Below are 20469 nucleotides of genomic sequence, written 5' to 3' on the forward strand. Positions count from 1 at the left end.
AAGTCGCAGCCCACACGTTGTGCATCGCCTGGCCCTGGGCAGGGTGGGCACCGGCTGCTCAGCAGCCCCCCGACACCTGAACACGCTCAGCCCATGGGGGGCTGGCTAGAAGGAGGCTTTGTCTCAGCTTGGGAGCAGGGGTCCTAAAAGCTCCTGAGCTTTGGAAGTGGGGTTTAATTATTAGCTAATTGGCTGGGGTGTATCTCGTTTGTAATGAGCGAGGAGAGCAGGGACAGGTGGCTGTGGTCAGCAGAAGAGGTTCTGGCAATCTCCTACTTAAGGCTGTAGAAGAAGCCCCCCAGGCTGGCTGGCTGGGATTTCTGGGCTGCTCTGGGGTCAACTCTCAGCCCGTGGGGTGGCTGTGGGCTGGGGTCCCTTGCTTTGGGTGAGGCTTTGGTGATTGTTTGGGTGAAAGAGAGTAAGGTTGCATGCATTACCTTGGGGGGGGGAGAGGGCTTTATAAGCTAGGAAACCCACTTTTGGGAGGGTCAGAGGGAGAGTCAATCCAAGTGCTTGCAATTCTGTGAGCCTTAAACTCCCTGATGAGGCTGCTGTAGGGCAAAGTATGGGTAGTCCTAATCTCATGTTGGTTTTTGCTTATAGCATGTAATTTAACTTTTTGTTAGTATTATTTTTGCGTGATATGGCTGTGTGATGCTGTCTCTCTAAAAGCAGTATAAGAGTGCCCTGTGCCCAAGGGGCTACAAGGTCAAATCCCAGCTGATATCTTGCAGGAGCTTTGGGGTAGCTGAAAGGGTTGAGGCTCTGTCTCTCTCTCCTTGCCCTGCTGTAGGTGTGCTGGATAGCAGCTAACCAAATAATCTATCTGTGCTCCAGCATGTGCTGGACAGATGAGAATATCAGCAGTTGGCTATCTTATGGCTCCCACGTAGATCAGCCCAGTAAAAGTTATGAGGGTGCAGTGATGGGATCAGTGTTAAAACATGGGGAAAAGTTGGGGAGGAGGACAAATCATTAGTATTGACTTCAGGGCTAAAAGACAGCCACTTAGGGTTCAGACCTGGTAGCACTCCATAGTATTACAGGGTGCCCATAGGGGTCTGCCTGAAGCTGGGGTGGATTTGTTGATCTGCTCTTACCTGCTGGGGTGGCTGATGTTAACTGAGACTTGTGAGGTGCCCAGGCGCTGCAGCGATGGGTGCTGCAGAAATTGGAGGCAGTGGGAATACTGGTATTCGTGGAAAGCTTTTATAAACAAGCCCTGGAAAAACATGGGAAAAAACTCTTCACAAATAAGTAAATAACTCTTCATAAATAAGAAATTCTCTCTTTTTTTTATAACTAGAAAATTTAAAAAGTAACTATTGGCCAAAAATGTTCTTTTGTACACTCTTTAACAACCCCCTTTGTTTTTCATCTTATCTGATGGCAGAACTGATCAGAATGAACACTTTCTGATAACAGCTGTGTATTTGTCAATTGTTTAAACAAATGCTTGCAAGCTCTCCCTTCAATGTTTGCCTTCAGGGGTGGCAGAGGACAGGAGCTGCCTGTGCCCGCAAGCTGTGAAGACCCAAGGGAAGATGCACAGGGCCTGAAGGGGAAAACACCTCATGTACAGGCCTAGGCTGCAGTTCAGTTCCTGGCAATGATGTACAAAACCATGAAAAGGAGTATATGGGGCTGGAGGAAATGGAAGTGGTTCCCAAGAGGCACATGGAGCACATTTAAAATGCAGCTGTGTGCTTTGGGAAGTTTTGCAGCAGCGTTGCTCCCCTGCAGGATGGATACTCCCTGCTGCCTGGCTGGTTCTCCTGAGAACTGGGAGCCTTCGACCTGGTGCTGACTTTCTGCAGCTTGAATCCTGATCCTGAAACAAGCCTCAGGTGGGCCTGGAGCATGGGTAAGTCTGTTTGTCTCCAGCTTTGGGTCAGCTAATTTTGCTGTGTCTTTTTGTTTTGCTCTCCAAGCTTCACCATCGTTGCCTGTCAGTATTTTTAGCACAAGGAGAGACAAAGCCTCAGATTTGGATCTTGGAGATAGGTGTGCAAATGAAAGGTTTGTTCCTGATAAAACACAGAGACTAGCACGGGGAGAGAACAGTATGTGCCTGAGCCACTGATGTCACATTTGTTTGATATGTTCTTCTGGATGGCAAGGGTAGGGATGTGTTTGCACACGTTGGTATTTGGCTGCCTCTGGTTTGCTTTCTGCAGAAGCAATGATATGAAAGGGAAAGGTGAAATGGGAACTGGGAAGCCTGAAGCTTGTGCAATTAAAGAGCAAGTCGTCATGCCATAATCTAATGGAAACTAGTGGTACAGTAGGTGCCAGTAGATAAAACTAGTTTTGGTTTTGCTGCAGATCAGCAGGGTAACCTTGATTGGCATTTCACCACTCCTTCCTTCTGCCTGTGCTGCTTCAGGGCCTGTGCCGCTGCTTCTGGTGATGTGAGCTGTCTGGGTGAGGAAGAGGTTCTTGAGCTGTGATGCTCAGAGGCACTGTGGCAGCCCCAGCCCAGCCGCATCCTTTTTATGGGGTAAAAGTGTTTCTTTATCCTCTTTCTCCTTGCTAGAGCTGCTCATATGGATTTTCTGGGGTGCTGCAGGGGGGAGGGCACCGAGCATCCCAGCAGGGACTGGTGTTAGCAGGAGCGAGGTCTACAGGGCCACCTGCATCTCATCCCTGTGTCCTCATCGGTAGCACAGAGCGAATCCCTCACAAGTGAAGTTCCTAAACAAACAAATGTGGAGCTATTTATTTCTATTGTTGCAGAAGTGCTGCGGTCTCAGGCAGGATTTTGTATTCACTGTTCCCATCTGCAGCCCTGCTGTGCTGGGGGACGCGCTGCCTTCCCTTGCCCAGCCTGGCCACTAAAGCACTGCAAGAGGTCCCCTCCTGAACCCCCCCCCCCCCGAGCCCCTCTTTCCCTGCAGCCCCCAGGCCGTGGAGCTGTGCTGGCCGCCTGCTGAATGGGGCTGTCGGAAACGAACACGCTCCCCTCTTTGGGTGGAGGGAGAAGAAAAAGATGAGCAAATGCTGTTCTCCCTCGGAGCTATAATAACACAGCAGTGCAACTGAGGATGCAGCTGTGGTTCAGAGGGGGTTTATTTTTATTTTTTTAATACGCCACTGGGAGTTCAAACAATGTGCCAGGGATACGTTGCCTTTTGTGGGGAGCGGCTTCTCTCTCCACCCTCTTTTTTTTTTTTTTTTTTTTTCTTGAAGCATTTTAGTCATTCCATGGCAAACATAGCTCATTTGGATAAAAGCCTCTGCTGTGACATCCCCAGCCTGGGTATGCGGGGTTGTTTGTTTCAAAGCAATAGTCTGGGAGAATTTATTGAACTGCCCCCCCATGCCTCCTGCGTAAATTAATGAAACGGATGTCCTGTGGCACTTGTTAAAAAGCAATAAATCCTCTCTCTCATGGTTATTGCTTCGAAGGTAAGGGGGAGAAGATGCCGTGGTGTAGTTTTGTGGTAGGACAACAGGAGAAACTCCTCTCCTCCCGGTGCTCAGCCTCTGGTGCAAGGTGCATCCCTGCAGCAGCCCAATGAGCCAAAGATGACCACAAAGGCCTGATCCTGCTGCACGTCCCAGGTGTGCTCACACCCCGGGCAGCGTGTTGTAAGGGTAGGGTGACACCTCCAGCAGCACATATCAGGGCTGTGGCTGAGATGCAGAGCCTGGGCTGGCTTTGTGCACCCTGTCACCTGGTGACAAGCATGCGGTGGTGATAGCCCACACTTACTGGTGCTGGGGTATCTCAGTGCTCTGCAAATCCTGATTAAACAAATGTTTTTTTTTTTTTTTTTTGAATCCCCATATTGCCAGGATGTGGTAAAGCTACTTTCTTAATCTCTCACGCTGAATCAATGGCTGGGCTGCAGATAGAAGCAGGCGCCCTTGAGCTGCTTGCTGCCTTCCGCTAGGCTGCTGACTCACAGCCAGGGCACTTCTGAGCCCTCGTGGCCTCGAGGGATGCCCTGCAGGCTGGGAGAGTTAACTGGGGACAGCAGGCACAGCCTCTGCCCCTTCTGCATCCTCTTCTGCACAGCCATCCTGAATTGTGGCAGTATCACGGCATGAAGGGGCGTCCTTCCCTCCTCGCTCCTTACCCTGACCCTAGGAGTACCCCTGGCCTTCCTTCTGACCTGGGGCTCAAAGTGTGGTGTCTGCTTTGGGTGAGATTTGGCTGTGAGGGGGCTGCAGGAAGGCTCAGACGTATTTAACTTCTACTGGAGCTGTAGAGCAGAAAGGGCTGTGAGGATGTGGTCGATAGGCACTTAAGCGCTGCCTTTGAAACCACAAACCCCAATCTCTTTTCTTATTTTGTCATTGCTTTTGCAGGGATAATGCAGAAATGACTCGGTTTGTGGCATTTTCCAAGAACCAAACAGAATTATGGGCTGGCTGTAAATACCATGGAGGCTGGAAGGGGCTCGGGAGCCAGGCGTGGGGATTTGTGCTGGAGCACTGCAGGGATGTCCCGTGCAGCACGGGGGGAGCAGGGGCAGGGCAAGCAGTCAGAGGGCTGGCAGGAGCCTCGCTGCCCCCATCAGCTGGTGGGGGAAACAGGGGAGTCTCTTATTGCTGCACCCAGTGTATTTATTTTGCAACTGGGTTTTAAGTCTTCCTGTTGCAAAGTGCATTTGGCACTGCAAAAACCCACTTGTGCTCAAAAAGGAGAGATGGAATAAACGCCACCTTGTCACCATCATCAGTGCAGGCGCTTAAATCGTCGTGTGGCTTTAGCACTCGGCACTGAAGATATAAATCACAGGGGTAAAAGCTTCTCCAGATGTGGGCTCTGTGCAGATAAGGGTGTGGTTTCATTAACTCTTCTCCACATATCACTGTTCTAAGCACCACCAGCTGCCTTGCTGTGCTCACCCACCAGTGCGACCCTCTTGGTGGTCCTGTCCCTGACCAGCCTCCCCGCCCCATGTACGTCCTGCATGGAGATGCCACAGGGACTGCTGCTTTGGGGGCAGGAAAATGTTTACTTTGTGTGTACTCACTAGAGAAAGCTTCTTCATCTGTCTCCCTGCGCCACAGCACCCACCAGGAAGGGTTTTCTTTAATTCTCTGTCACAGGGAGGACCTCAAATGGCCGTGTGGGATGTGTGCTGGCTTTTCCTGCTGATATCATCCTGATGGTAATTGGGGCCATGTGGTTGGAGTCCTCGATCTGAAACTTGTCATAGCACGTCACAGCGGTGGCTCTGTCCTTCAGCCTGAATATTAAGCCTGGTGACAGATGCCAGCCCTCCCAGCTCCGTCATGCTCCCTGGGGCAAACCAGCCTCTTGCGTGCTAGTCGGGTTTTTAGTGTAGTGTCGGGGAAAGGCATGAGCTGCTCTTCCCATATGGGTTTGCTTCCAGTGTGAGAATGCAGCAGCTAATGGGGAAACATGCAGATACAGAGGGGCTGGGCCATGTTTGGGGGAAATCCTGTGCCCTGGAGCTGGGGCAGCATGTGCCAGCTCTGCCTGGCTCCTGGGACCCGAGTGCCTGTTGCCTTGGTGGCCCCAGGGCTCGGGGACTCATACCGCCTCACCTCTGTACCCAACAGCGAAGCAGGGAAGATGTTTTCTTTGCCTTGTTTATTCACTCTGGGAAAAGACCCATTCTTGTAAATTTTATGAAACAGAAGGTGAAAGCTGGAGTGCCTGAGGCTGTAAAGGAGGGGAGAAAATGGTTCAATTCAGTTCCTAAAACAGCGCTGTTTAATTCATCAACCTAAGTAGGACTCTTGAACCTCTCTATGCAACAAATTATTACCTGGTAACACCAGGGAAAAGGATTTGCAAACCTTTCCCAGGTATCCAGAACATCACAAAGCTCTGCAGAATTACAGCCTGAAACTTAAACCCCAAACCACTTTTGAATGGCAGGCTCTAAAAAAGAGCTTAGGAGCAAAATGCCTGAACATGCACATTTTGTAGGTGGATGAGCAGTAGTGAAGTGCGGCGTTTTCTGCCTTTCAGAGGAATTTTAGTGGGTTGGCTGATCCTGGCCTCCCAAGGTAATGAGTAAGGCTGGGAAATGATACCTGTGGCTTCAGGTGGAGATTGAGGAGAAAGGTGGCAGGAGGAGGAATGAAAGAGCAGGGAGCTTTGTGGGGACTAGAGGTGGAAGTATTGGTTACTTGGGTGGAGGCACTGGGCAGGAGGTTAGCCCTGCTGCTCCTGCAGTACCAGGTGGGTGCCCTGGAACCTCTCCCATGCCCTGTTACCATTGTGAACCCAGGAACATCCATAAAGTGCTGGTTTTAAAAATAATAATAAAAAAACCTTTATTTTTTTCATCTCTATGACAACTAGAGTTAGAGCTATCTTCTTTCACTGAGGGGTTTCTTGATGTCCCCATGTGCTGGAACCTTGCTCACTCTGCCCGTCCTTCCAGAGCGGCCTCACTGTTCTTATATCCCAGCAAATAAGGATGGGAGGGGGAAGCTTTCTTCTCTGCTCTGTCATAGATTAGCCGGTGTTGCTGAGGCCAAAATCTTTTGCTCCAAAAATCCTGATGTCCTGACTTATTCAAGGCAGATTCTATGAATTTTTCCCTCTGAAGTTTAAACCTTAAATAATAATCAATTATTATGTTTTCCCCTTGGTTTGTCAGCATTTAATGGGACAGCACCCAATATGGTTTCCTTGTGGTCTGTCCACCAGCTGCATGGGCTGGTATCTGATGGAGACCCCTGAGCTTTCACTTGATTAAATGTTAAAGCCTCATCTCATTTGAAGTAAGAATCCTTGTTCCTCTGTTCCTGTTGAGCAGATTTACAGCCCAGCTCAAAGGGCAGCCTGTGATGCTATGATGTCATGGGGTATGATAAAATTTGTGCTTCACTCCCTGGTGCTCACCTCAAGCCTCTTCCACACACATGCAGACCCTAAGATATTAAACCAGCAAACGGTGTCAAAACGCAACCAGGCTGCTGTGATATACAGCACCCAGAAACCCTCTCTCATGTTACATCTCCTAACCTTGGTTGCTTTGATGCTGCAGCAAAATGAACTGCAAGGCATGGCACTGGTGGATTTATGGTGGGCAAAGCTGTCTGTGATTCATGCAGCCCCAGAGTAAATATTCCAGGGAGAGGGATAAAAATGCAGCTTTCTGATCTGTTGGGCTCAAGCACCTTCATGTGTTTTTTTTTTTTTTTTTTGTTTGTTTGCTTTGCTTGGTGCAAAGTTTGAGCCACAGCAATAAAATAACCCCCAGGTCTTTGGGTTTCTCCCCGGGTCTTTGGCTTTTGGAGCCATGGAGACCTTACGTTTTGCCAAGAAAGATGGGCATTGGTCAGCGACTCTTGGCCTTTGGTGTCCTCCCCATGGGGAGCTATCGATGAAACTTGAGTTAATGCCTTTAAGTCATTCAGAGCACAGCTCAACCCCTGGATCTCACGTTTTAACTAAATTGGTAACAAAACAGATCTGTCTGAATTGGCGTGAGCCCCTTTGTGTGGACACTCCTAAATCAGTTTAAGAGTGGCTGGTATTGATTTTAACTTAATGTGGTTTGTTACTGAAGTAAGCTGGATCAATAGTGCTAAATAGGTGCAATTTCTTGTGTATGCCATGGGAAACTTTCATAGAAAAGATAATCTCAAGGGGAAAAGGGTAAGATTTGTCTTCCTGTTGCTTCTCAGTGAGCATTTTCCTTTTTTTTATGGCCACCTTTAGGATCTCTCCCTGAAAGATCTCTCTGAATTGAGCTTTTTACATGGGAAAAGAGGATTCCTGGATCTAAATCCATCTAAACGTAGGATTTCCAGTAGTGCAAATCTGTTCCACTTACCACCTTTACCTTTGGTTCAGGAACCCGGGCAGGGAACAAGCACAAAAAGCTGCCCAAAGGCCAGGAGCTGCAGGAAGGGTTATGATGGCTGCAGAAAGTGGCAAGAGCTGGGCTTTGCCATGGACTTTCTGCATGGCCTTGGGCAATCCATGAGGGTGCTTGGCATCACTTACCTGGGCTGGCTTTGTGTGACATGCTTAGAGACGTTCTTCCGTTAATGTAGTTGAAAAGGGCACAGAAATGCCTTTGGGGGAACCTTGGGGCCAAGCTTAGAGCCCTCCTGATAAAAAAAAAAAAAATCTCTGCCTGGGTTGAACGAGAGGAGTAGGATTTGGGGGGCTGCCAGGAAAAAGGGAGCAGAGGCTCGCTGTAATGAGAAGCAGCTTGGTCCCCTTGTTAGGATTCAGTCTGGGCACTGCTGAATCCAATGAGGATTTTTGCCTTCAACCTCTGTAACCAGCATCTAGCTCTTACTGTCAACACTGTGGCTTTCCTTCACAAGTGTTATGCAGCAAGTTTTGCTTTCTCATTGTCTTTCCAACTCTGTGTAGTTCACTGCCCTGTTATTATAACCATCTGAGTTATAATAAATAAAACTTGGTAGCTAACAGCAATTATGGACCTGCACTGGCCATCTTGTATTGATTCCCTGGTGTAGAGCAAGAGCCTCCCTGCCCTGCTAGCCTCACCAAGCTGCTAGGGGCTGGCCCAGGAGCCAGGATGGTCCCTTTGTCCTCCTGCTGTCTCCTCCTTTGCAGCAGGACGAATCCAACTATTCACACTATTGCACCTACTGACGGACCACCTGTGTGTGAGCACTTGGTTTCCAGCAGGTCTCTGGTAGGTTCCCCTTCTTTCCCCTTTTCTGACTCTCCTCCAGGAAGGTATGCAATAGAAGTACCCTTGTATACTTGGCTAATCGCCATGCACATCTCAACCAAAACCTCATTGCCATTCCAGAAACAAAAGGTCTGTGAACTTGCTTAACAGCACAGAAACCACCAAACAAGAAATAAAGCCCAATTAAGAAAAACGAAGGAAGAGGCTCAGGATAATAGTTTGTTTGGGTGAGTGGTTTCATCTGCTCTGGTTGTGGGCTAGGCAAAGCTGGGACCAGGGCTGGTGCAGGCAGCGAGCCTGGTGGGATGCTGGCTCTGATGGAGAGGATGTGGATCGTCCCTCCCAGGTAGGGCTGTGCCACCAGACCCCATCTGACCCCTTTACTCCTGCTGGTGAAGGTGAGCCACAAGACAGGCTGGTGTTCTCCACCACTGCCTTGGCCTGAAGGTGTGCTGCCTCTCCTCGGGCACAGGCTGTTGACAAGTCCTCTGTGTGGTTCCATCTCACCATGGATGGTGAGTTCAGTTGTCACCTGCCCAGTGGCTGTGACACTGTGGCTGGTGGATCTCCTGCCAGGCTGTTCCTGGGGATGGCTCCGTGCTTGCATGTTTCTCCCACGCTTTCCCTTGACTTTTCCCTTTCTTTCAAGAGATGACCACTTCAAACAATAGTTCTGCTTTCTGATGCATTAAGACTTGGAAATTTGCCATTCATCACAGCTGTGTGTTTGAGCTTGTGTGATTATTTTGGGAAATGAACCATGGTGATTTGTGTGTGTATGTCTTATTGGTGAGCAGGATGTTCCCTATCTACCTCTCCCTGGCTGTGTTTGCATTTGCATTGGTTAATAAAATGGATAATGCTCAATGACTTTCTGATGGGTGAACAAGATTTGGCATACAGGATATAGTAGCTTTTCATGAAGGCTAAAATTTCATCTGGGGAGATTGAACCCTCTGTGGCAGCCATACACAATCCATAATAACAGAAGCTTTTAACCCATCCGTAATTGCTTTCATATAGAAAATGATTGCTGTAAGTTAACTTCATAATTCCGAATCAGTGGCTCTCAGTAGGATTTCAGATGCTTTAATTTGCCCTGAATTATCTGTAGAACTCATTGCATTTCATCTATGCTCTTTTCTGATTACGTTCCTTGTCACTCTGACCCAAACTTTGCCTATTTAATTCCCCCTCCCCTCCTTCTGCAAACAGACCCCTTTCCAGCAGTATCTCACCGGTGGGTGATGATGGTGACTCGTGGACAGGGTGGATGATGTGCTCTGCAGCTTTCTCCCTGGGCATCTGGCAGCTGCTTTAAGCCTGCAATAGGCTGGGGGTGCCTCCCTAATGAGGGCCATGCGAGTGGCTGCGGTGGCCGGCAGCCCCAAAATGAGCAGGGTGGCCACTCCTCGCCTTAAGGCAGCAGCCAGCTTGCGTGATCCTGAGTGACAGCAGATGAAGGGATTGCATTACAGCTTGTCTCTAGAACTGTACATCTGTGTCAGCTCTCTGCTAAATCAATAAACAGGATGCTGAAGGAAAAATACTTTTAGGCTTCTTATGTCTTTATGCATCAAACTGATTGGGCAAGGAGCAGCTTGGGTAGTGGCAGGGCTTTCGGTATGCCTGGCTGCTGGTTTTTGTCAAGTCACAAGTAAGGGCTGGGCCCTGGGAGGTGCTGGATGTGCTCTGGGTGGCAGGTTTCCCCCTGGAGAGAAGGGCTGCTGTGTGGATTCCTTTTCAGTGGTGGTGACAATGCCACCGGATGGAAATCTTCAACCAAGGAGCCTGAGGTACAGCATCAAGAAGTAGGGAGAAATCACTTTGCATGTTCCAACAGACTAACAAATTACCTATGGAAATGCACTTGAGAATATTCCTCAGTAATTGGATTTCAGCTGTTGTTTCAGTGTATATGCCCCCAGGCTGTGAAGGTAAAAGGACTCCACTGAAATGCTTTGAAATGTTCTCTGGCACCTACAAAATGTGTTTACTATTAAAAAGTGAAACCTGCAAGTCAGAACGCTGCTAAGTGCAGCTTAAAAACAAAATTGCACCCCTGCAGCACAGCTCAGGGTGATGGAGTATCTGGTTTAGCCAGACAGCCCCAACCCAGAAACATTCCGGTGACTGGAGTGGAGAAGTCCTGCTGCTGTCTCCTGCCAGGGTAAGGTGGGCATGCCCACATTGTGCGATGGGATGGGGAGCGGGAGCCCTCTGGTTTGTGCTGGGGAGTCTGTGTGGCTGGGCTGGGTTGGGAAGTAGTGTTTGCGGGATTCATTCTAGGTGTGCTACTGCTCAGCTGCACCAGTCCTACCCCTGGACCCAAAGTTGCTCCTTACATGTTTGAAACACTTAAAGCATCAACCTTGATTCTGAAACCACAGAAAATAGGGAAGAGTACGTAACTCTCTCTCTTTATATATATATTTAAATATATATATATAAAGAGAGAGTTACATATAAATATATATATGTTTATATATATATATAAAAGTTACATATGAATATATGTATTTATATGTATATTTATGTTACATATAAATATATATTTATATATATATAAAAAATTAAAAATATTGGTCCCAGTTGTCTCATTACAGGCCATCAGTGGCTGCATGCTGTGGTCGTATGCTCACACCAGGTATTGCTCAGTTTGTTTGACTGGACACTTGTACCGAGGTGAAAAAGGATTATTGTGCCCCAAGAGGTGTATGTACAGCCAGAAACCTAATAGCAGTTTTATTATGTTGCGTGCTGAAAGGCTGCTGATGTTGATAACAGGAGGGCACCTCTGGGGAGTTTCCTGTAGGCATCTCCTCCAACTTGTTTTACACAACAGCAGAAACATCTTCTGTAGGATTATAGATTAATAATAATAATAATAAAGCTCCCCTAAAATGTGAGAAGTGGGTAGAAAAGCTTTATGTATGTCACACCTGTTGAGAAGCAGGGAAACATTAATTTTTCTCTATTAAAATGGGACTTGGGCTTCTTCCTGAGCTGAAGCGTACCTGCCTGTGATCAACCATAAGTGGAAGTGACTGAGAATCACTGGCTTTCCCCCCACATTTCCCTTTTGGCTGGAGATACTAGCCAGCTGTTGAAGCCTGCGTGGCTCGATCTGGGTGTTTTGGCTCTCCTTGCCCTTTGCAAGGAGCCGAAAGCCAAGAAGGGCCAGGGAACTGCCCTGGTTTGCTTCGAGTCAGCTATGCAGAAGGAAATAAATCTGCTCCACCGACTGAGGCAACTAGTTCTGTGGGTTTATAAATGCTCCAATTGAGTGTTTTGACACGGCAGTCAGATATAGTTAATCTTTCCCTTGACCTCCCGATACCGGCGCGCAGGCTGAAACCGCTAGTTAAGCACGTCCGTCTCCTGTTGTACCATTCGCGCTCCAGCGCACCGCCTAATCAAGTGTAATATATCTCTGGGTAAAACACACACAGTGCTTTTCACAGCTATTTAAACAAAAAACAGACTTCTGTGCATTAGTTGCATACACGAGCCACGCAGGATCTCTGTGCCAGCGGTTCAGAAAGGAGTTTGGATGGGCTGGGTGTGAGAAAGGCGTGGGAACGCCTGCCTATGCCTGCCCAGATGTGAAAATCCCCCCTCAATGTCATCCCAAGGGATGTGTGTGCTGGTGGGTGCAGGGTTTGGTACCTCTAGTCCTGTGCTGGGGTGTGGGGCAGGTGGGGTTGGCTCTGGGTGAGGCCAGGAGGGCTTTGTGCAGGGGCTGCTCAGACCGCCTTGGCTCCTGTCCGGGGGCAACAAGCCTTTCCCACAGGACAGGGTAGCTCAGGAGGCAGTCATATTGGGGCAGGGTAATAAACTGGAAGGATTAGAGACGTAATATTTGTTTGAATTGCTGGGGTTTTCTGACAGCACGGCTGGATGTGTAAAATATGCTGTCCGCAGAGATCTGGGGAGGGCTCTGATATTTCCATGAGATCTCTCTCCGCAAACCTAGTGAGGTCTATTTACTTTTGTTACTTTTCTTCCAGGCAAAGCTGGGATGAGTCTGGGTATATTTTGACAAGGGATATATTAAGGGTTGTTCTATTTTTAAAAGCATATAACCAGGCCATGTCAGAGGGTGCCTGTTAACAGCGACTGCCGAGGTGAGGCACACGATCCATGGCAGCATGGAGCTGAGGAGCTGCTGAGCTGCGGGAAGGTGATGGGCAGGATGCTGAAGGCATTTTGTCTTGGTCTGGTGTGGGTGGCTTGGACATAGCACATGATTTTGGAAGGTGAGACCTCACTAGTAGTCCATGAGCCTTCACAAGACAACACAGGGAGGCATGTAAGACAACCAGGAAAGAGATAAATCATGCAGGAGAACGAACAAAGAACTAGGAGGAGAAAAAATAGTATTAATTCAAATACTGGAAAGATTTGCAAATGACATGATCATGCCAACAGTGCACAAGATAGTCTGTGACTTCTAAAAGAAGATGCTGAAGTGATTTTTTTTTAAATGTTGAGGAGCAGAGAGGATGATCTCCTGATACCCCAGCAAGCTTTATTTTTGTCCTATGATATTTTGCTACTTTTCCCCTGAAGGATTCCAGACGCTTTCCCCTGTATTTTTCTAGCCTCCTGTTTGATCTCCCTAGGACATCAGTGGGGGTTCATTGATGTGTCTCTGCTGAAATTTGACAAAGCTTCTGTTTTGGAACTCTTTTATAGAGCAGCTCATCCTGTTAAATATTGAGAAACCACTCTGCACAGGATAAGATACATCCTCACCCACAAAAGTCTCGAGCGCTTAAGTATGATGTCTCCCCCAGGCAGTACAACGCATAAGTCCCATACAAAGGTCTGTGAGAAATAAGACACTTAAATCCCTTTTGAAGCCTTGCCCTCACAAGCCCATCTGCAGCGCCTGTTCGTGACCTGTGCACCTCCAACCTGTCCTGGCCAAGCAGAGCTGAGCTCTCCCTCGAGAGGCAGAGGTGAGGCTCGCTGTGCTCCCATTCACGGAGCTCTTTGAAGGTGAGCATTTGCGTGTACCTGCAGCAGCAGCAGCCTATCTTGTGTGCCCCTATTAGCATTCAGGGCATGCTCGACTAGCAGCTCTGTGGCGGTGTGTTAACCGTGCTGATAAATCTTGTGTAAAAACAACACTTCACCGCGCCGTTAGAGCTCCTTCCACCTGGGAACATCAAAGCACGACACAAAAGTGGCTTGATCCTCGCAGCAGCCGGGCTGCTTTCATGCCTGGTGCAGGTGGGGCTGCTTTGCTCCCCAGGATTTAGCTCCTGGGGTGCCTTGGCAAGGCGCAGTCTGCACCACGGTGATGCCCTGGCCCTTTATCAATATGTCTATCAATAGGGGATAATCGCTTTGTGCTTGGGCTCCCTCCTGCCTCCAGGGTAGCTGCTGGGGCTGTGTGGTGCCCAGGGAAGGGAGGGCTGGGTGCTGATTCCAGCAAGCAAAGCTGGACGTTAGCAGCTGGAGAAAAAGATACAATAGTGCATTTAAGCCTGTCTCCCATGCTATGAAAGGTAATTGGATGCCATTACAAAATCAAATAGCTGTGTATACAAAAGCAGTCGTGCCCGTGCTGGAGCCGGGTGCAGGCATTGTGCTGAATGCTACAGGATTGCACCGTGTGTGTGCCCTTAAAGGCTGCAGTCCCTCTTAAATGTATTTACCTCCCTTAGACTTTGAATCCAAAGTATCCTCAAAGTGGCAGGTACCTGTTATTAAACCTCTTTTCTCGTGTCTTGCAATAAGTAACTTCTGTTAGAGGGTAGCGGATGCTGATGGAAAACTTCTGTCAAGGAAAGAAGTCACCAAATCACCAAATAATTTAGGTTGTAAGGGACCTCTGAAGGTCATGGAGTCCAACCTCCTGCTCAAAGCAGGGCTGACCTCCAAGCCAGAGCAGATTGTGATTTAAATGTGACGACACTCACTTATATAGCGATAACCGCATATAATGCTTGAGTGTGTTGGTGCGTTATTTGGTCGGGCTCTTCTGAGTAAAGGGATGGCTGGAGAAAATGGACTGGGATTTCTGAATTAGTATCTGGATAATGACCTGGGGATATGTTATCCTGGCCCCCTTGCACCTCTCTGCTCAGTGAGGTGCCGGCTGAGCAGGGCCTGGGGTCTCATTCTGGGTGCAGAAGGGCTGTGGGGTCTGGTGGCAGCTCCGGCGCTGTCACTTGCGTGTCACTTGACAATTAGAGCGAACACAAGCGGTGCTGCAAGGAACACAATAATTAGGTTTGACAATAGCAGTGAGAAACAACTTGAGTAATCTGTTTGGGGAGGGAAAATATTATTTCCATTGTTTGCTTCTTGGCTTTCACTTTAAAATTAGGCATGGGTTTCCAGCTCTCGTGTGGGAGTAGACATGCTTCTTGTATCTAATAATGGCTTTAATAAGGGAGTATTTTAGGTGCTGCTGCTGCAGAACTTGTCACTCGGTATGAACTGGGGAAAAGTTGCTGCATTTCTTTAATAATTGGAGAATCTTCTGCAAAGTTTTACCCCAGTCTGGGAGTTTGGGTGGATCTGGGTAGAGAGGGTGCCTGAGCAAGTTCATCAGAAGGGGCTGGCTGCTCTTCCTGCTGAGACGAGGCGTTAGGGTGCTGCCAGTGCGTCCAGCTGAGGGGCTTGCCTTGCTCTTGCTGCATTTTGGGAGGGTGGAAGGGGCCATGCCAGGAGGATGTGTTAGCCCAATGCAGCCCTGTGAGGGAGTGCAGCCAGCAACAGAGTCAGATGGGAGCAGGGACAACCCGACAACTGCCCCAGAGCCTCTGCTTCAGTCCCTAAATAAGGTGGACTAAAGCAATGCCCCAGTTCCAGCAGGAAGTGCATTGTCCTGGCTTTTCAAGCTCACTCTGATAAGGTCCATCCAAAGTGTGCCATGGTACCAGAGGAAAATAAATTTCCTGTAAGAGCTTTTAGGTGCTCATTATAAGCGGCTGGAGTGAAATGGGCACTCACAGGGCTCTCAGGAAATGTTTTCTCCCTGCCCATTGCTCAGAGCTCTGCAATGGAGCTCAGCGCCGGTTTTGAGATCGCTCCTTCACCTCCTGGCTCGGGCAGGACTGGCCACAGCTGAGACTGATGCAGCAGCTCCTGGTTCCTGCAGAAAGCTGTGGGGTTGCCATTGTTCTTCAATGCCAGTGGCTATTCCGGGACCATTTTGCATTCAGTGGCCACGAAAATGCATTGCCAACTTCTGATGCTTCTGGCAAGTGGGGCATATCTGCCTCTGCTCTGTCATCACCCATGGCTCCCTAGGTCTGCTGTTTTGAGCATTACCTCTCATACAGCCATAAAACCCCAAAGAGCACCAGGATAAAATACACTTAGAACCTAAAAAACCCTCATAATTTACTCCTTTTATCAAGGGCCACACTATAATGCACAAGCTTTGTTGCATTGAGCTTCACTGTATAAATCTACTGGTATGTCTTACAGCTCGTTTCCTTTAACACTGAATATTAGCATTTATTATTTATATAACGCAAACAGTATGCTTAGTCTAGTCTAATCGTCTTAGTTACTGATGATATAAAACCATGATAATGATTTTCGTGGCTTCGTAAAGCCAGAAAATGGGATGTTCCACTTCTCAGCAGCTGACCCATGTGAGCTCGTGCATCCCGTATCCCGCAGTTGAACCCCTCGGGTGGCCCCGGGAGCAGCACTTCTGCTGCGACCTGGTTAATCCAAGAGCAGTGATCATCTTCTCTGTGTAATCCAGCCTCTACTTGCGGAATACTGTAATGCTGACTGTATTTTGGCAGTACTTGTGAAGGGTGGGAGACTGGGTTGATGGTCTTCTGGATAACTGCACATGGGTCACCATGGCTGTATGAATAGACATCGATGTCGCTGTTGGAGCACTTACGTGCATTGCTTGGGCATGAAGGATTAACAAATGATGGATTAGGCAAATTAATCTATGTTATGTCAGGACATTACACAAGGTTCAATTTAGGTTGATAGATTTATTATTTATTATTTATTATTTGCTGTTTTGTGTCAGTAAGTGGCTCTTCCTAATGTTGTGATGTATTGTAGCAGCCCATGGTTGAGCTGCTCTATGTAAGGGTCATCGTTTCTGTAATTAACCCCATTTTTCATGGTCTTTTAATACCAATACATTAATTTGTGTTGTTCTGGAATGTGACAAAGCAATGCATTTCCTTAGGTTAGGTTTTCTTAAGCTAAAGAGCTCCAGAAGGTAAGACAATGACCACAGGCTTTCAGGGTACAAACATAGATGGTTTTCCAGCAGGCTGCCTATAGCTGAGTTTCTCTGACCCAAGAATGTTTTCAGGTAACAACAGAAAACCTAGAGGTGCCTGCAGTGTCAGATTTAAAAAGAGACACAAAGCATGGGACTTTGCAGTGATACGGTGACATAAAGCCTTCGGTGAGAGGTGGGCAGCTGCATCGCAGGCGCTACTGGATTTTCTTTGTATGCTCCATGTCGTACCATTGCAAACAGATCTTTGCGGCAGAGAAAATCCAGGTCTTGTAGATTGCAGGGATGGCCCTGAGGATACCCAACAGCGAATCTTCGGAGTGTTTTTTACAGTGTGTAATCCCATTTCCCATCCTTTGATCTATCTGACTTGATTACCCCATCACTCTAGCTGAGCGGGGTTTTGGGTATATTCATGGGGACTGGGGTTTCTCCATGGGGCCACCTCCTTGCATGCTGCCCACAGCTTTGCAGACTGCAGCTCCCATCTGGTAGCTTTGCACAAGTTGGTTTTTGGGTGTAAGATCACCGAGCTGTCCAAGCTGGGAGCTACCCCATTGCACAGCTGCTGTTGGCCCTACTCCCAAATAATGCAAATAAGCAAGAAAACTCTTTCTTTCCCCATCTTGGTGCAGGCATTGCAGCCAGCTTTTTCTGCAGCCAGCTTTTTTCTGGCTGTGTTGCTGCTCACTGCCTGTGAGGACAGGGGTGGCAGGGTCCTGGCTGGTCCCGTGCAGGCAGCTGCAGGTTTCACTCCCAATTTCCCCATTTTTATGGCTTAAATCAGAGCCCTAAGGCTGGCAGAGCGCCCTACTTAATGACACCACGGGATAATCATTTACAGCAGAATGCAAAGGAAAAGAAGCATGTTTTTAATCTTTACAAATGTATCTAGATAAGGCAGGAGACAGGCTTATCTTTTGCATTACAAGAAAGGGTGAAAAAAGCCTACACCAAGGAACACTGCCGTATCGTCCTTGGCCTTTTCTGCAGCCGTTGTCTTTCTCTCTGCATCTCACACTGCTGAATTAATGTGATATGAACTCTGAATGCTTAAGTGATCTATTCATTTTAATTAGCTTCCTAATAGCTTCTGGACAGCGATCGAACGCAGTGCTGGGGACGGGGCTGTTTACTTCCCAAAGTGGAGGGCAGCGGTGAGATGCCTGCTGGCTGAATTCCCCAGCTCAGTGCATGGCACTGGTCTCGGAGTGGGGTGGTCCATGAGGGAGGCTGCTGGGGCTCCTCACTGCTGCTCAGCCACATCGTGCCGTGGCCTCTGGGCCTCCATCAGGAGGTGTTTGGACCGCAGGCTCAGCAGCAGAGGCTGGGACGCGGGGGTGAGGGAAGCAGCGCGGCTCCTTGCTCCTCGCTGCACCTGTGTGAGGCCGTGAACAGAGAGAAGTCGAGGAGCTCTCGAGCAGCCGGGGCCGGGGGCAGAGGAATTCGCACCGCTTCCCGAAGCTGTGAAAGATGTGGGAGATGAATCACTTCTGCGGCAACCTTCGCGGCTGCCAGACTCCCCGAGATGTTCAGCTCCGCTGTGCGCAGTGCGTACTTGAGGAAAAGAGAAGGGATGTTCTCTGAGTCAGGGGAGAGTCTGACGCACAGAGACATTTTCAGGGGAATAATTTACATATGCATTCCCTTTCTAAAAATACCAGTCACAGTATTGCCTCTATTTTTGAGTACAAGGCTCTCGAGGCTGGTAGGTGGAAAGAAGTGTGAATCTTCACTCGCACGGATCCAAATACCAAAGGTCCGGCGGGGCTGCAGCGTGGGACACCTCGTGCTCTGCTCAGGGGCAGAGCTGGGAGATGGCTAAGATCCAGGTCAGGGGGAAAAGGAGCCCCACAGTGCCCCAAGATGTCACCAGTACACGGTCTCATGAGTGTGGCCTGTTGGGCAGGGGTGGAAGTCAGCCTTTGCCTGTTCCCCTCTGGAGAAGGCAGCGAGCCCCGATGGGAGGGACAGAGAAACACGAAGATGTGCTTTGTTTCCTAGTGTGACAGCTCAGGAAACTGGTGAGAAATGATGCCTGATGCACCACAGAGATTTCCCTGGAGGTCACTGAGTACATGTGGTGGGCTGAGGGGCCTTCCCTATCACAGATGCCCACGCATCAGTCTGTCCCTGCAGCTGCTAATGCTGGAGCCCTGCAGCCCCATCTGTGCCCGGGTCAGAGCATGCCCCATCTTTTCTTCATCTGAAGTGGTCTTTTCTTGTGCCCTTTTTGTCATAAGTGTGTCTGGGCACCCCAAGCACAGTGTGGACCCAGTCTGAAGGGCCAGGGCTGTCCCTGGTGTCCATCCCTAGTGTCCTTCCTGGGGGAGGGCTGGGGCTGCAGGATAACATCACCTCCTCCCGGGATGCTTAAGGCAGAACCTCTGTCTTCATAATAAATTAAGTAGCTCAGTGGAAACACACATTTATCTTGAACTTCTGTCATGTGACATCCTATAGAAACAAAGCAGTCGTGCTTTGATGTAACTCCAGCAGTTTTCTGCTGGGAAACCATCCCTGAGAGACCTTCCCAGGTCTCCCACGTGGGATTTACCTTAACCTCTGGGGGAGAAAAAAAGGTACAAGCTCACCATTAATGAATGTAAGCTGGAAATAAAACAGGTATTGCTACGACCAGAGGGGTGGGTTATGAAGCAGCTGCGTGATAACATTGTGGCTGAGCATGTGTGGAGCCTGTGGGGTTTTATGATGGAGGCTGATAAATTTATGGGGGGGATTATACCTGCTGTTGGCAGGGACTGGGCTCTGCAGACCCACAGGTCCCTTCCCTCTCTGCATCCCAGCAGGATTTAGCAGACCCGTGCTGGTACACAAAGTCTTTGCAGTGAAGGTGTGACAAAGAGCAGTTTTTGCTCAGGGTTGCAGTGGCTGGTCTGAAATTGGGCAGATGTTGTAGGAGCCTGAGTAATGCAGAGAGAGCAGAAGATGCAGGGCCTTGCTGACAACAGGGGAAATGGCTGAAACACAGGAAAAAGCTTTTTTCTCTTTCTCTGTTGCTTTTGTTAGTATACTCAGGAAGTCCCATTAACACCCACTCACTCCAGGAACATGCGTTTTGTACCTTAATGTGTCTTCTATGAAAAGATGTTACTGAGGAAACAGTCTGGTGCTTCCTTGAAATGGTGTGGCAGAAAAACACCGCCCTGAACACGCAAACAAGCTCGCAGAGCAGGGCTGAGATTGATCGGTAGCACTCTTCTCCCCCACTGCATCTGCTTGGAAGCGTCTTGGGAAGCAGTGAAAAATGCCAGCCCCCTGCTGTCCCAGGCAGTATTTTGGAACCAGCTGTGTTATGCTCAGGTGCTGACCATGAGCAGGATGATCCCAACCAAGCCACAGTCCTTTGGAGGAACGAGTATGGCTGGGGAGTGTTCTGCAGCCTGTGGATGAGGACAGGAGGGAGGATATCAGTAAGCGCTGACCAAGCCAGCTGCAGAGAGGACGAGGGGTAATAGATGGCACCCTGAATGTAATAAAAATGGTAGGCAACCTGCCTACTCATTCATATCCAGTATTTTTCTAAGTGTTGCTGTTTTTCTGCATCCTGTTAAGCTTTTTGATTTGTTTCCATCTGTTCAGTATAGATCACTT

At 48.7% G+C, this 20469-nt stretch overlaps 1 long non-coding RNA gene across 2 annotated transcripts in view; it reads left to right on the forward strand.

Moving 5' to 3' along the window:
* Positions 1–4: 4 nt before the first annotated feature.
* The window catches only part of LOC106016639 (uncharacterized), an 88380-nt gene continuing 67915 nt past the window's right edge, over positions 5–20469 (forward strand). The window contains exons 1-2 of one of the 2 annotated variants that reach the window (XR_011803776.1): positions 5–385; positions 1489–1864. This is a non-coding gene — a long non-coding RNA (uncharacterized lncRNA). The remainder of the gene's footprint in view (positions 386–1488; positions 1865–20469) is intronic. The other variant, XR_011803777.1, reaches the window with a different exon arrangement.

Source organism: Anas platyrhynchos, chromosome 16 (genome assembly GCF_047663525.1).
Source record: "Anas platyrhynchos isolate ZD024472 breed Pekin duck chromosome 16, IASCAAS_PekinDuck_T2T, whole genome shotgun sequence".
NCBI lineage: Eukaryota > Metazoa > Chordata > Aves > Anseriformes > Anatidae > Anas > Anas platyrhynchos.